The 13,992-nt window shown below is 36.2% G+C and overlaps 1 protein-coding gene across 1 annotated transcript in view; it reads right to left on the bottom strand.

The window, feature by feature from the left end:
- The window catches only part of LOC132149479 (cdc42 effector protein 4-like), a 28,052-nt gene extending 18,419 nt beyond the window's left edge, over positions 1–9,633 (bottom strand). The window contains exon 1 of the mRNA XM_059558754.1: positions 9,409–9,633. The gene's annotated coding sequence lies outside the window, so the exon portion shown is untranslated. The remainder of the gene's footprint in view (positions 1–9,408) is intronic.
- Positions 9,634–13,992: the final 4,359 nt, after the last annotated feature.

Below are 13,992 nucleotides of genomic sequence, written 5' to 3'. Positions count from 1 at the left end.
GAAGGACAGATAAGAGGCACAGTTCAGAACACTCTTCAAGGTCTCCATTAATTCGTGCGTGTAGTAATTTAATGTGTATACATTTTGAAAGCATTGAATCGCTATAGATTCGCGATTCATTCGATTCTTAGCATTTTGAATCGATTACTGTCCAATCATCGTTCAAAAATCATGTTTCAAGATCGATGCATATGAATCGTCAGGGTTTGTAATCGATGCATCGAGAAAACGAGTGAATCGTTACACCCCTACTTCATACATTCAGTTGTATTCATGCAAATCCACTCTGCGCTCTTGAGAAAGTGATGTGACGAAAGTGTGAATGAAAGTGAGTGTGTGACAAAATAAGAGGGGAGTGTCAGGATGATAAGTGGTCACAGGAGATGCATTAACGTATGTTAAGGCCAGCAGTAAACATTAATGTGTCTCAGCAGATCACTTGTGATCATATCATGTAAGCCCCTTTCACAATGAGATTCCAGATAATACATGGGTAATGTGTCCCAGCGATTGTTCCCAGATCGTTAGATTTTGGTTCATTCACACTCAGTGTTGGGGAGTAACTAGTTACATGTAACGGCGTTACGTAATTTAATTACAAAATAAATGTAACTGTAATCAGTTACAGTTACTAAGAAAAAGTGAGTAATTAAATTACAGTTACTTATGAAATTTTTAAAGATTACAAAGGGGATTACATTTCACACATACACATACAGATTTAAATGATTTCTTCTGAGACACACGGCCCTATAATTTCCGCGATGCAGAAACATAGTCTGGTTCGTAGAATCCAGTCATAAAAACGGGATTGCTATTGCCTAACGCGGACAGAATATGCCACATTTTGGACAAATAAATCAAAGCATGGCCTAGTGTCTGTTAATATTAAGCCGCGAAAGACATTATGAATCCTGCACGTTCTGAATGTCTGTGGAGAACAGGCGCGGACCGGACATCTGGAGAACCGCGACAATTCCCGGTGGCCTGGCAGACGATTTGTCCCGCTATTTTAATATTATTATTGTATAATTGCCTGCCGAATGTACTGTACTAAAGCGATCATTTCCGAATCCGCCATTCGATAATTACATCTCTAATAATTCATGGATCGGTTAGTTGTGACTGGCAATGGTTGGTCGCGCGCGCTCTCCGCGCCTCCGCCGAACGGTTTGGATCAGACTCAGAGTAATCAATGCAAGAGAGAGAGACCGGAGTGGAATGTAGCGCACAGCTGGAGCAGAGAAGCAAAACTACTGTTCAGGGTTTGCAGTGCAGGTCAGTTTCATCTGTAAAGATGCTATAGTAGTTTTGTATTTGTTCACTTAGTCAAGGAGCAACAGCACATTGATCACACTCACTCAAAATACTGTATAAACGACATCATTATTATCTATTGTAATGTTGCAGTAGTAATTAAGCTGAAAAATAATGAGATTTTATTATAGGTTTAGGGGAAGCTACGACAGACAACTACACAACCCTTACGAAAATGTATGTTTTAATATTTTGCTATAAATCCAGAGACAAAGGTTACTATTGCCACAAAGCACACAATACACCATGCCACAAATTAAAAATTATTTTACAAATGTATTTATTTAAAAACAAATACAAATGGTAATCCATTTGCAAATAAATAAAACAAGGTTAATGTACTTTTATATAATAAAAGCATGGTAAATTTGTGTGAGGGAAAAACATGACTCATGAATTAGGATTTTTCTATAAATATATTGAAGTGATGCACTCATTTTGACATGTAGGCAATTTAGAAAGTATAGTTTTGTTAAATCTTGAGTATTGAAGTCATGAGAGAGATGGATAACAGGGCAAAATAAAGAGACTGAAAAGAAAAATGGAAGTGAAGGTGCAGTTCAGGAGAGAACTTTTAATTATTTTGCATGTCCCCAAATTAAAGATTTATACCTTTTTTATGTCAGGTCCATACAAAAAATAGTGTTGTCCCTGAATTTGTTTGTATGAGTTAGAGATTTCCTGGTCTAAAATTTTTTTTCCCAGTCCCCTCCTCATGGAAATTGATGCAGACTTGCGGTTTCATTTACTATACATAGGCCTACTGAAGCTCGGAGTGATTTCAACCTCTGCCGTCTCAATATATTAGTACATGAACACATAAACACAATCTCTATCATGAATCACTTCATGAGCATTTAACTTGTTTTGAGAAAACTATCATCATATACAAAGAGCAGCAATGTTTCAGGAGTTTAGTACACAGAATAGGAGGTATGCTTATTACATAAACATATTTGAGTTGATGTATATGCTTTTATTTATTATTTTTTAATTAACTTTTTCTTTCCAAACTATTGTTAGAAGCAGTGTTTCCTGTAACTATGCAAAGATTTGGTTTCAAAAAAAGTTTCACTAAACAATTTCTTTTAAATTTTAAATTTGCATTGAACTTCAGATCAATCTTAAAGTAAAATGCATAACTAAAGTCTGATTGTGTGGTGGATGTTCAAATTTGATCATCTTAATTCAGGTGATGAAGGATGGTGAAAGTCTGACAGTATTGAGCTCTACTTTAAGGTTAAACCTGCATAGTGTAAATGTTGACTAACGGTTGCAAATAAGCATTTATTAGAGATTTTTAAAAGTAATCAAAAAGTAATCAAAAGTAATCAGTTACATTAATAAAGTAATTGAAAAAGTTACACTACTATTACATTTTAAATAGGGTAACTTGTAATCTGTAACCTATTACATTTCCAAAGTAACCTTCCCAACACTGTTCACACTGCAAGTGATTTCTCGGAATCTGTGCGTGCGTTCATACACAACCTGCAAAGGTGTAGTAATGACACGTGACATCAGGTTGTGATGTCTATGTACAAGTCGAAAACGCTAAGCACATTAACTTTCACTTAAACTGCCGAACAATATCAGCTTCAGCACGGATGACGAGGAGCTAACTGATCTCTGCTTTGTTACAGTCTGCACTTATTTTTTTTTGTCGCAAACATTGATCCACCTTCATAACACCTGGTAAAAGAGTTGCACGATAACGTGGGTCATCACTACGATATACCCTTTACGGCATTTGTTCTGGGTTTTGTTCACACAGCGCTCGTTTCGGGACTGAACCAGGCAATGTTTCTAGGTCCCCAACCCGGGATCAATCCAAGAATCAATCCCGACATGGGTTTGCATTCATACAGAAGGCACTCCGGCAGTTTTGTTTTTGGGACCAACATGCAGTGTGAAAGGGGCTACAGATGGGCCTAAGAAACCACTTTGCAAATATTTTGTGAAACAGACTTTTAATCTTTTGTAACACTAATTTTGTCTTTTATCTTTTATAATATATTCATTATCAGAATATTTGATGGTAGGTAAAGGTGCATTGTGTAGGTTACTAGGTAATTGTAGAGGCCTATTTTGTTGTTGTTGTTGTTGTTGTTATACAATGAAACGTTCTCTGGAAGTTATAAGCCATTGTTTGAATATCTGAGTGTGGCTTTGTCACTCATTCTCCTCCTTTTTTCCATGATGCATCACCATAAAAGCAGAAAATCTTCAGATCTCCTCTCTGAGTGTCAAGACGCCATTTCAGCTATTTAAAATGATGCCTGTCATGGATCCCATCACTGGAAACATTCTGGGCATGTTTTATGACTGCAGACCGTGTGTTTTTAAAGACACTTGTTGGGCCTGTAACATCACACCTGGTTAGGAGGAGAATGTTTTTAATGTTCACAGTTGGTTGTCAAACCTGCCTTTAGGTGAAATAGACTCTCATTAAAGTGAGCAGTGCAAAGGAGAGTTCATGCAGTGGGGGTGATCTCATTTGTAGCTTCGTATGCTAATCTAGATTCTTTTGCACTGTGCATGGCCAAATGTATTTATCATCAAAGTTTAATAAGAATGTAATCTAAGTGATACACTGTCAAGTGTAGTTCCATGAGTTCAGTATTCTATAAAGCTGAGATGATTTAATCCAATTATGCCTCTAAAGGTGTACATGCAATAAAAGAATCGACTTGTCCACATTTTAATTTTGTATGCATCACTTCGATTTGTGCCAGATTTACAGTAAATTGGATGCATGGATGCAATTTGTACGGAAACACGGTTGTAAATAATGCAAATGCATGAAGTTGCATGAAGTTCATCCTAAATGTCAGTGGAGCAACAAAAGCAGTCCAAAAGCGTTTTTGGATGCCTGCTGTGTTGTTTGTTTGTTTAGTGTGATGGGAAATTGAGTTTATGGTGTGTTTATGCTCCTGCGGAAGGGCCGGGAGTTGGTTTTTGTTGGGATGGTTTTTTGTAGGGCGTAGACTCTTTGCCCTTCCTGTCCAAAACCCTAGTTTGCAATCTCTATCTGTTTCACATAATTTTTAAGGGAAGTCGTGGCCTAATGGTTAGAGAGTCGGACTCGCAATCGAAGGGTTGTGAGTTCGAGTCTCGGGCCGGCAGGAATTGTAGGTGGGGGGAGTGCATGTACAGTGCTCTCTCCACCCTTGAAACCATGACTTAGGTGCCCTTGAGCAAGGCATCGAACCCCCAACTGCTCCCCGGGCGCTGCAGCATAAATGGCTTCCCACTGCTCCGGGTGTGTGTTCACAGTGTGTGTGTGTTCACTGCTCTGTGTGTGTGGGTCACCATTAGGGGTGTAACGATTCACTTGTTTTCTCGATGCATCGATTACAAACCCTGACGATTCATATGCATCGATCTTGAAACATGATTTTTGAATCGTGAATCACCGATCTTGGACAGTAATCGATTCAAAATGCTAAGAATCGAATGAATCGCAAATCTATAGCGATAATAATGCTAACTTTTCTGTAGTTTGTCAATGGCTCTCTGCATCTTACCCACGGAGTTACCGGAGCCGTCGACAGCTGTGTTTATTGCATGGACGGAGCAGAAATGTAAGTGTCTAAATCATACGCACAGATCCATTGAATGATAAATGTTTTTAAATAATGCGGATGAACCGAATATACGAAGGAAACTTTTAAAAGTAAACACAGCAACAACGACCTTGAAATAAGAGCGCGAGATTTATCTGATAATCAGATGCATGAAAGTAGCGTTTGTTTCATTAGCAAGCAGACATCTGGCACGTTTTCTCTCAGAATCATTCGCTGATGGAGAGGAAAAGTTAAATAGAGATGAAGACATTTTCACACTGCAAGAGAAGCGATCTCGCTCTCATAGACGTGCCAGGCTATATCTGCAGCCAAACTAAAATAAAAGCAGAATGAACTGATGAAACAAAAAAAAAACACAAACAATTTATGAATGATGCAGTGCTAATTGACATTTATTACAGTACAGAAACTATAACGTATATTTTCTACCTTATTCTGTGCAGAAAATTTAAATAATTGCTAATTAAATGTAGCCTAGTATATAAAACAATCATAAAACTGCCACTAGGAAAAAAATATCGATTACAAATGATTGATTATTGTCCAGCAGTGTATTTGATTTATTACAGCTAATTAAAAGTAATTAAAAAAGAAGATAATTCCTTGTAAAAAAATAAATAAATAATAATAATAATAATAATTATTATTATTATTATTATTATTATTATTATTATATAGGCTACATACATAAAATGATTGTATTTGATATTTCTGTCACTTCTGAAATTATGGCTACGCCCCTGGTGTGACAAAATGTTAGCTTATACATAATACTCTTTAAGCTCTTTTTTAAAAACTTGGCTTACATACATTTTTACGTATGCCATGTCGCATCATTAAACTAGCATTTAACAATGGACAAAAGTTTTTTTTTTTTTTTTTACCTATGGTTCTCTAACCATAAATGCTACTGTAATTTGCCCCCTGACTAGGCATTTAAAGAATTTAGTAGAAGCATTTAAATAATCCCATGAATGCACTTAAAGAATGCAGAATCGAATCGTTATAATCGAATCGAATTGTGAATCGAATCGAATTGAATCGTTCTAAATTTGCAAAAATCGTTCTTGAATCGAATCGAAAACCTATGAATCGTAATCGAATCGCTGCCTTGCCAAAGATTCACAGCCCTAGTATGAAGCCATTATACCGCATACGAAAAATGTAAAGGATACGAATGTTAACAATGATTTCAGTCCTATTCCGTGTAATCCGGCACAACATTTAGAAGAGAGTGATTTAGTGCAATTTCTCAAAACATATCCCATGATGCCTCATGTTAGCTAGGAAAATGACCATTTATATCTAAATGATGACCATTTTTGGTGAAAAGAAAACTTACTAAGATTATAAGTACACTTCAGGAAACAAAATTTCACGACCCCATAAAATTTTTAATGCCAAAGCAGGTGTTAAAAGAAGATAAAACAACTAAAGACAAAACAAAATCAGTACTTTTATTAACCCAAAAACAGCTTTTTTCTTTTGTTTAACCATGATTTTCATAATATTGGAAAAACTTAATACATAAGCTAGTCTAATTTTAAAAGTGTGATTTTCTAAACCTAGAAAGTTGTATTTATTTCATAAAAAAAAAAAACTAAAATACCCATAATCATTTTTATATTGAACATATTTTTTTCTAGTTTTTCTAGGTAAAATATTTTATTGGGTATAAATTTTGACTAAATGTTAAAGCAAAATAATAATAAATTTAAAAAAACCTTATCCTTAATCCAAACCAAGGAAGACTTGAACAACTGGAGAAGTCAAGCAAATTCATTGGTTTAAAAGGGGACGATTAACATAATTTCACTTATGGAATCTGGAAATCTAATGCACAGTTGAGTAGTTTCCTCAACAAGCTGCTTGATTTGAGGTATCATGTCCATAGCATAGCTGGTGCAGGAGAAGTGACAAGACTAAGTTTTATATTTAGACTTCATTATGATATTCTGACGCTTGTCCTGTTAATGCCACTAACTAAACTGTGCAAGATTCTGATGTCCCATGGGTAGTTTGGAGAGGTTACACAAAGTTTATAACGCAGTCAGTGAACTGGCAGTGGACCTGCCCACTGTATCATGTCAAATAAATCTCATGTGATATCTCCATCTGCAATTCGTTTCATCAAGCATGTTATTTCCACCTAATCTCATTCCTCTTAACATCTGTATTCGTATGAGGATTCCACGCTACATACTAACAGCTCTTTCAGCCATTTTTTTGACAGTGCTTCCAATGCCCTGTTCTGGGGGGAAAATATAGTTTATGTGGAATTCCCTGAAACCTAAAAAAGGCAGGACACATGTTCAGCCACACACTGACATGCAGAACTGTCGAGGACATGCACACACACATCACAGAGATAGATACCACTGTAAAAACATACTGTGGTCTTCTTTTTACTGTATATCAATGTGCTCTTTTACTTGAAATCTAATACCATCCTTTTAACACCAGTTGATCTAAATTCCCATTAGGAAACAACCCAATGATCCCACTAAGGCTGACAAAAGATCTCATAATTAAGACTCTTTGAAAAAGGGCCAGGGCTGTTGAACAGTACAGTAATGAGATTCATGGCATACTATTAAAGAGCAAATGGAAAAGCTAAAATACTAAAAGTGCCAACACTGACTTGCCGAGACAAACAGACACTTCTGCTAATTCTGGCAAATGCAGGTAAAATTGAGATATTGTTCTCCTAAAAGTTTGAGGAACAGATTTTCTCAACAAATTAACAGAAGTCATTTCCAGTAGACTAACAGAAATAAAACATATGTGGGCAATGTGTACATAAACTTGCACGTCTGTTCCTGGCAGTCTGTTTACGGAGACAGGAAACACATTAACCTGGGTACCAGGATGACCAGCGGGTGCTGAACTTCTCTAACTACTAAACAAACACATTTATCAACTGGTAGGCCTACTCATGCACATGTGTGGAGTGGACACACGTGTGTAAACACAGACCTTCAGACACACTAGAGTGTTGCTCCATACGTCACTGCCAAAGTCAACCATGAATTCATATGGTGAATAGGCCTTTACAATAATGTAGAATAGTTACCATCAACAAACGACAGCTATTACAGCTGTTGTTAATGTGAAAAATTGGGAATGTTTTTATTCTGTGAATCTTTATTCTTTTGAAATTCATTACATAAGAATGAAATATAAAATTATCCAAGTGCCATCTTTAATCAAATGATATTAGTTTTTCTTAAAACGGACTTTTAACTAACTTCTGACTTCAAAGCGATTTTAGTGGAATTATATGCACTCAGAACAGCGAGACAAAAAATCTATTATTACTGTAGTTTTTTTATATTCAGTTGCAAAAACTGAAGTATGAGCTGTAAACTCAGAAATCAGAGAAAAAAAAGCAAGAGCTGCAAGATAAAAATTCAGAATAGCAAGACATTAACTGAAAACCTGAATACTGAGTTTATATCTTGCAATTCTGACTTTTTTCCTCAGAACAGCAAGTAGGTCTCTATGCCAATTTATATCTCATAACATGTCTCGCAATTGCATTATTGTAGTGTATGTATGTGTATATATATATATATTATATATAAAACCACAAACACTCAGATGCATTTATTGCATTAATAATGTTTTAAATCATCATTTAACCTTTTAACTCCCTTCATAAAGACATTGGAGTTACAATGTAGGTCAGACTCTGGACATTCAAGTTCATTACATTGCCATGAGCACCACTGCCATTCCCACTGCAGTGGATCTTCCTTTGTGACAGAGTCAGACCTCTCAGATCCGTTTATAAACCTGCATTCAGTTCACAACAAAAGAATGATATAACCTATAGGGCATATGTTGTGCGCCCGGCAATATTTCATAGCAACCATACACATGGCCATCAGCACAGTGACCGAGAAGCGCCCGTGTCACAATAAAAATGACGTGTGTTGTCGATTGAGCAAATCTGAGCTCTTGGTGGGGAGCATGAGGGAGAACACCAATATTTAAAACCGTCTGACTCGTGAATGTAGCGTGAAGCGCACGAGCACATAATGAACAATGACCCAGCTGGCCATGTTTAACAGTGATGATGATGATGATGGATCCTCATAGAAATAAACAATGGACACACGGAATGCGCATCTATCAGAGGAAAGGAAACGTGTTTATGCAAATGTTTAACAGTTGCATTGTTTACTTCTATATTGTAATAACCACCATATATTCTCAAAATGATAAACAGCTTTCCAGGGAGATACTGGGGACCCTCCCTTCTTCGACCATGGCTTTGAAGACTGATGGAGGTCTTGTGCATTAGTGCAAACTAATGAGTGGTCTGGCTCAACAAACCAACCAAGAACTTTGACCTAACTCAATACACCTACTAAAAAATAATAGCTACACTTGATTTTACTTCGTATAAGCCTAATTTGCGTTCACAAATGACACGAGAGTGCTGAAATAATCGCTATCCATGCATGTTTTAATTGTGTAAAATATCAAGTTAAAAACTTACTGTTTAATGGTGTGATCCATGCACTTTGCAGCTTGTGGTTTTAGCCTGTCCCCCGGGTGCAATTAAAAAAGCCTTTCTGTTAGTTTGTTTGAGCCTAATATATCCCCGTGCTCTTTTCTGTTGATTCTCTAAAGGTAACACATGTAGCTTTCAGTTGTGACAATACACACAGACAGCCGCCCGCATCCTTCCTGTGTCAAGCTCTGATGTAAATTCACCGCTCTGTGCAATAATTCACCCAAACCCGCCCCTTATTTCAACAGACACGCCCCTTCTTAATATTAGACACGCCCCTATACAAGCCGCGCTTAAAGACACAGCACAATTAATACATCTAGCGCACTATGGATTGGCTGCTTTGACACTTTAAACTTCACTATTTTGATGAATTTCATGAAATATATCAAGAACACATATTATAATTTAATTTATATATAAACGTATTATAATTATATATTATTTTAATATTAAATTAAATTAAGGTAATGTAATTATAGTATTTTTTCTTTCGAATGTAATGTGACTACATTTACTCCATCATTAAACTGGAGCATTGTTTTTATTTTGTGAATGATTTTTAGATCCGTCTGACCTATAAAGCTATAAAAGATGAACATCCTGTTCAGATTCATTTCTGTGGTGCTGAATTTATTTATTTTTACAATTAATCCTTAAACAGTCCGTATTGCGTGCAAAAAAAGGTGTTACTGAGGCTGCCCTCCTAGTGGCCCTGCCTTTGTCTTTGGATGTTGATTTGAAATGAAACAAACTTGATAGGGATCTCGCAGGGAACAATTGTTAGTCGTTTTGCCACTGAAGGTCTAGTCAGTACTCGCAGTATTTAACTGATTTTTGTATATTCACATAAATAAACTTGCAAATGGCCATTATGTGTAATTTGCACCTCAGACATGCGTCCAAAGTATTCTCTTGCAGTTCAAGGCCTTTTGTGCAGGAAAAAAGGCATGTTTGAACAGTGATATCACTATCTGCTCTCAACAGGCAAACAGTATCCCAGGAATGTTTTTTTTTTGTCATCTTGAACCATCAGTGGCAGTTACATAGTAAAAGATACAGGCATTCACATAATGTGAATGGAGCAGCACATTATTACTAAAAGTCTTTCATGTTCATAATTGGATAAACAGTGTGACAAAAGTACATTGAGAAAGTCTTCTTCACAATCTTGGATCATGCAATTACTCTTCTTACCATTATATATGTGTTGATTTAATTTCATATGATAAAGCATACTTAATGTGTGTACCGTATTTATCGGACTATAAGTCACACCTGAGTATAAGTCGCATCAGTCCAAAAATACGTCATGATGAGGAAAAAAACATATATAAGTCGCACTGGGCTATAAGTCACATTTATCTAGAACCAAGAACAAGGAGAAACATTACCGTCTACAGCCGCGAGAGGGCGCTCTATGTTTTCAGTGTAGACTACAGGAGCACTGAGCAGCATAGAGCGCCATCTCGCGGCTGGAGACGGTAATGTTTTCTATTGGTTCATTTCTCTTGGTTCATGTCAAATTAATTTTGATAAATAAGTCGCACCTGACTATAAGTCGCAGGACCAGCCAAACTATGAAAAAAAGTGCGACTTATAGTCCGGAAAATACGGTAGGTCTGATTGTTGATGGGTTTTGTCTGTGTAGGCCACACTATAAGCTTGGCCTCTCCTCCCTATAAGCTTATTATTTCTCATCTCTCTTGTGACATCTCTGCTCTTAGCCCCTGATGTCCAGATCAATGTTTTCCAGCCTGGAATAAAGAGATTATCTCCAGACGAACTCTCTTACAACCAAGCTCAGTTTCTTTGGATGTTAAATGATTCAGTGCTTACGACACTTACCCATTCTCATCTGGCCCAAATCTGTTTCCAGTGTAGCTGCAGGGGAATGAAGCAAGAACTGCTGAACAATCTCTCTTTGTGGATTTATTTTTTATTTTTTTTATTATATATATATATATATATATATATATATATATATATATATATATATATATATATATATATATATATATATATATATATATATATATATATATTAGGCTTGATTGTGTTTATGGGGTGCTGTCTAACATGTGTTTATGCTTCGTTTAAAAAAAAAACACATAACTTACCTTTATTTCACACCAGTATGTCCATTCTCTGACAAACCCTTGATTTATTTCCTGTGATTATGAAGCCCCTCCCTCAGAAATACAAATGGGCTGAGATTGGTCAGCTGGCTCAATGTGTTGTGATTCGCTAAACCGCCTCGAGCGTGTCTGAACATCCCGCCCTTCTCAAGCTCAGAATGTGCTCTGGTTGTATTGTAAACAATGATGCCTTCTATATTGCTTAGCAATTTGAGCCCGATTGAGATGCAGAGAATATTAAAGAAGAGGATCGCACAGAACCTGTGCAAGCACGGCTCTTAATGGTATGTTTGTTGTTGTCTCATACTTTTAGGTATGCTGTTGTCAGGGACGTGCGGTCAGGGTAGGCAGGGTAGGCAGTGCCTCACCAAAGGAAATGCTGACATTACATTTATTAATTCCAAGAGCTTTATTAATTCACCACAATATTAATTGCATTAATTTTATTCCAAATATTATTTTTTGTAACAAAAATTTTCAGGAATACACATAATATACTCATTTTGCCATTGTTTGCTCCTAAAAACCGTTGTTTCATGCAGGAAATTCAAAAGCCATGGCCATTGAGGCAGAGGCGAGCGGTGCCTCTTTGGTCCATAGAACGTAGTTTATGTAGATTTGCGCATGCGCAGTCAGTTCTCATGCTGTCTTGAATTATCAACATTGAGGCAGAGACCGAGCTTGCTTCATGTCACGTGATCTACTCGCTCTCACTCAGTCCGCGCGCTTCCCGAATACTAGCATCTAGTATAGCCTACTTGCGTGTCGGTGTGTGCGCCTAGCAGTTTGTTGGAGCGAATAAGCTGTTTTTGTACCTACTTTAAAGCTGTACTGCTGACGCAATGTTTTCTGACTGTAGCCTGGTGCGCCGTCACCAGAATAAAAGTGTGTGTGTGTGTGTGTGTGTGTGTGTGTGTGTGTGTGTGTGCGCCGTGGCTGCCTGTGCGCGTTTGCGCATTTTGATGGAGTGACTAAGCTGCCGCGCCGCCTCCTTTTCTGTGTCCCGCACAAAACATTTGTTTGTTGTATAAGTCATAAGATAGATGTGTCCATTAATTTGATTATTATATTCGATTGTGCATTAGCCTCACATGACTGACTTTGCTGAATGCAGGCAGCGATCTGATGATGCCTAAAATGAACTTGGGTTGCTAAATTAACTGAATGAATATATGAACATATATTCCACACATTGATAGGTCACAGCCTACCCATGACAAGATTTCACCGCACGTTACTGGCTGTTGTTTGTAAATGCTACTGCTTCTGTTAGCTTTTAATTTACGGTTTTATTCTGATTAAAGCTTTCATACAGCACAGCAACCATACGAACATCTACGTATAATGCTTCTCATTGCTTTGTGAAAATAAGTGTATGAATGGAACAGTTTGTTGAAGCTGATCTGACGACCTGAATGAGAGAGATGCAGGGCGACTCGAGGAAAAGGATTGAGAACTAATGTTTTAGAACATTGGTTTTGAAACTTGTGAATCCATAAGAATCGTTTGAAGACGATTCATATATGCACAGATTTTTGCATGTATCCCTAGTTTTCGCTTTCTCTTCTCTAAAGCAGCAGAACATGGCCTCGCCCCCTTTGATATGTGTTCTCGGAGGCGGGGTTTATCTGGGTTTGTGACATAACGGACCCAGGAAGAAGCTCATTGTAGTCTCTTACCAGCCGTTTTTGAAGGCATTAAACTCGCAGAATTTTAAAAGATGATATCTTCGTTTGTTTATGCTCATACTGCAACATTATAAAATAAAATAACTAAGTTAAAAAAACAAGAGTTATGCATTAAATGAGACTAAAATATGCCCTTGTTATTGACTAGTGCCATAATGGCCAAATAATATAATATAATATAATATAATATAATATAATATAATATAATATAATATAATATAATATAATATAATATAATATAATATAATATACACCATCAGGGCAACATGTGACACTATTGTGACTAAATTATACAAACACAACACAAACCCATAACATACGTTAATGATAATACATATTCAAAAAAGTAATATTATTATTTATATAAAAACAAATAAGTAAAATATTAATATATTAATACAAATAAAAAGTAAACATTTTACTATTTAAATAAAATATAATCTAACATGACATGTCATACTTAATACATTTTACTTGTACAAAATATTTACAGAATTTTACAGTAAAATGACATTTATTTTGTTATTTATTTTATTTTATTAATTGGTCAATTTATTTTCTTTTTTTAGAGTAAAGACTTACATTGTTACAAAATGTTTTCATTTCAAATATATGCATTTCAGAATACGGGAAATATAAAGATTTTGACAAAAATATTAAGCAGCTGTTTTAAATACTGGTAATGATTTCTTGAGCAGCAAATCAGCATATTAGATTGATTTCTAAAGAATCATGTGACACTG

Source organism: Carassius carassius, chromosome 9 (genome assembly GCF_963082965.1).
Source record: "Carassius carassius chromosome 9, fCarCar2.1, whole genome shotgun sequence".
Taxonomy (NCBI): domain Eukaryota; kingdom Metazoa; phylum Chordata; class Actinopteri; order Cypriniformes; family Cyprinidae; genus Carassius; species Carassius carassius.
Note: the sequence above shows the minus strand (reverse complement) of the source record. Positions and strands in the feature narration are given on the sequence as shown.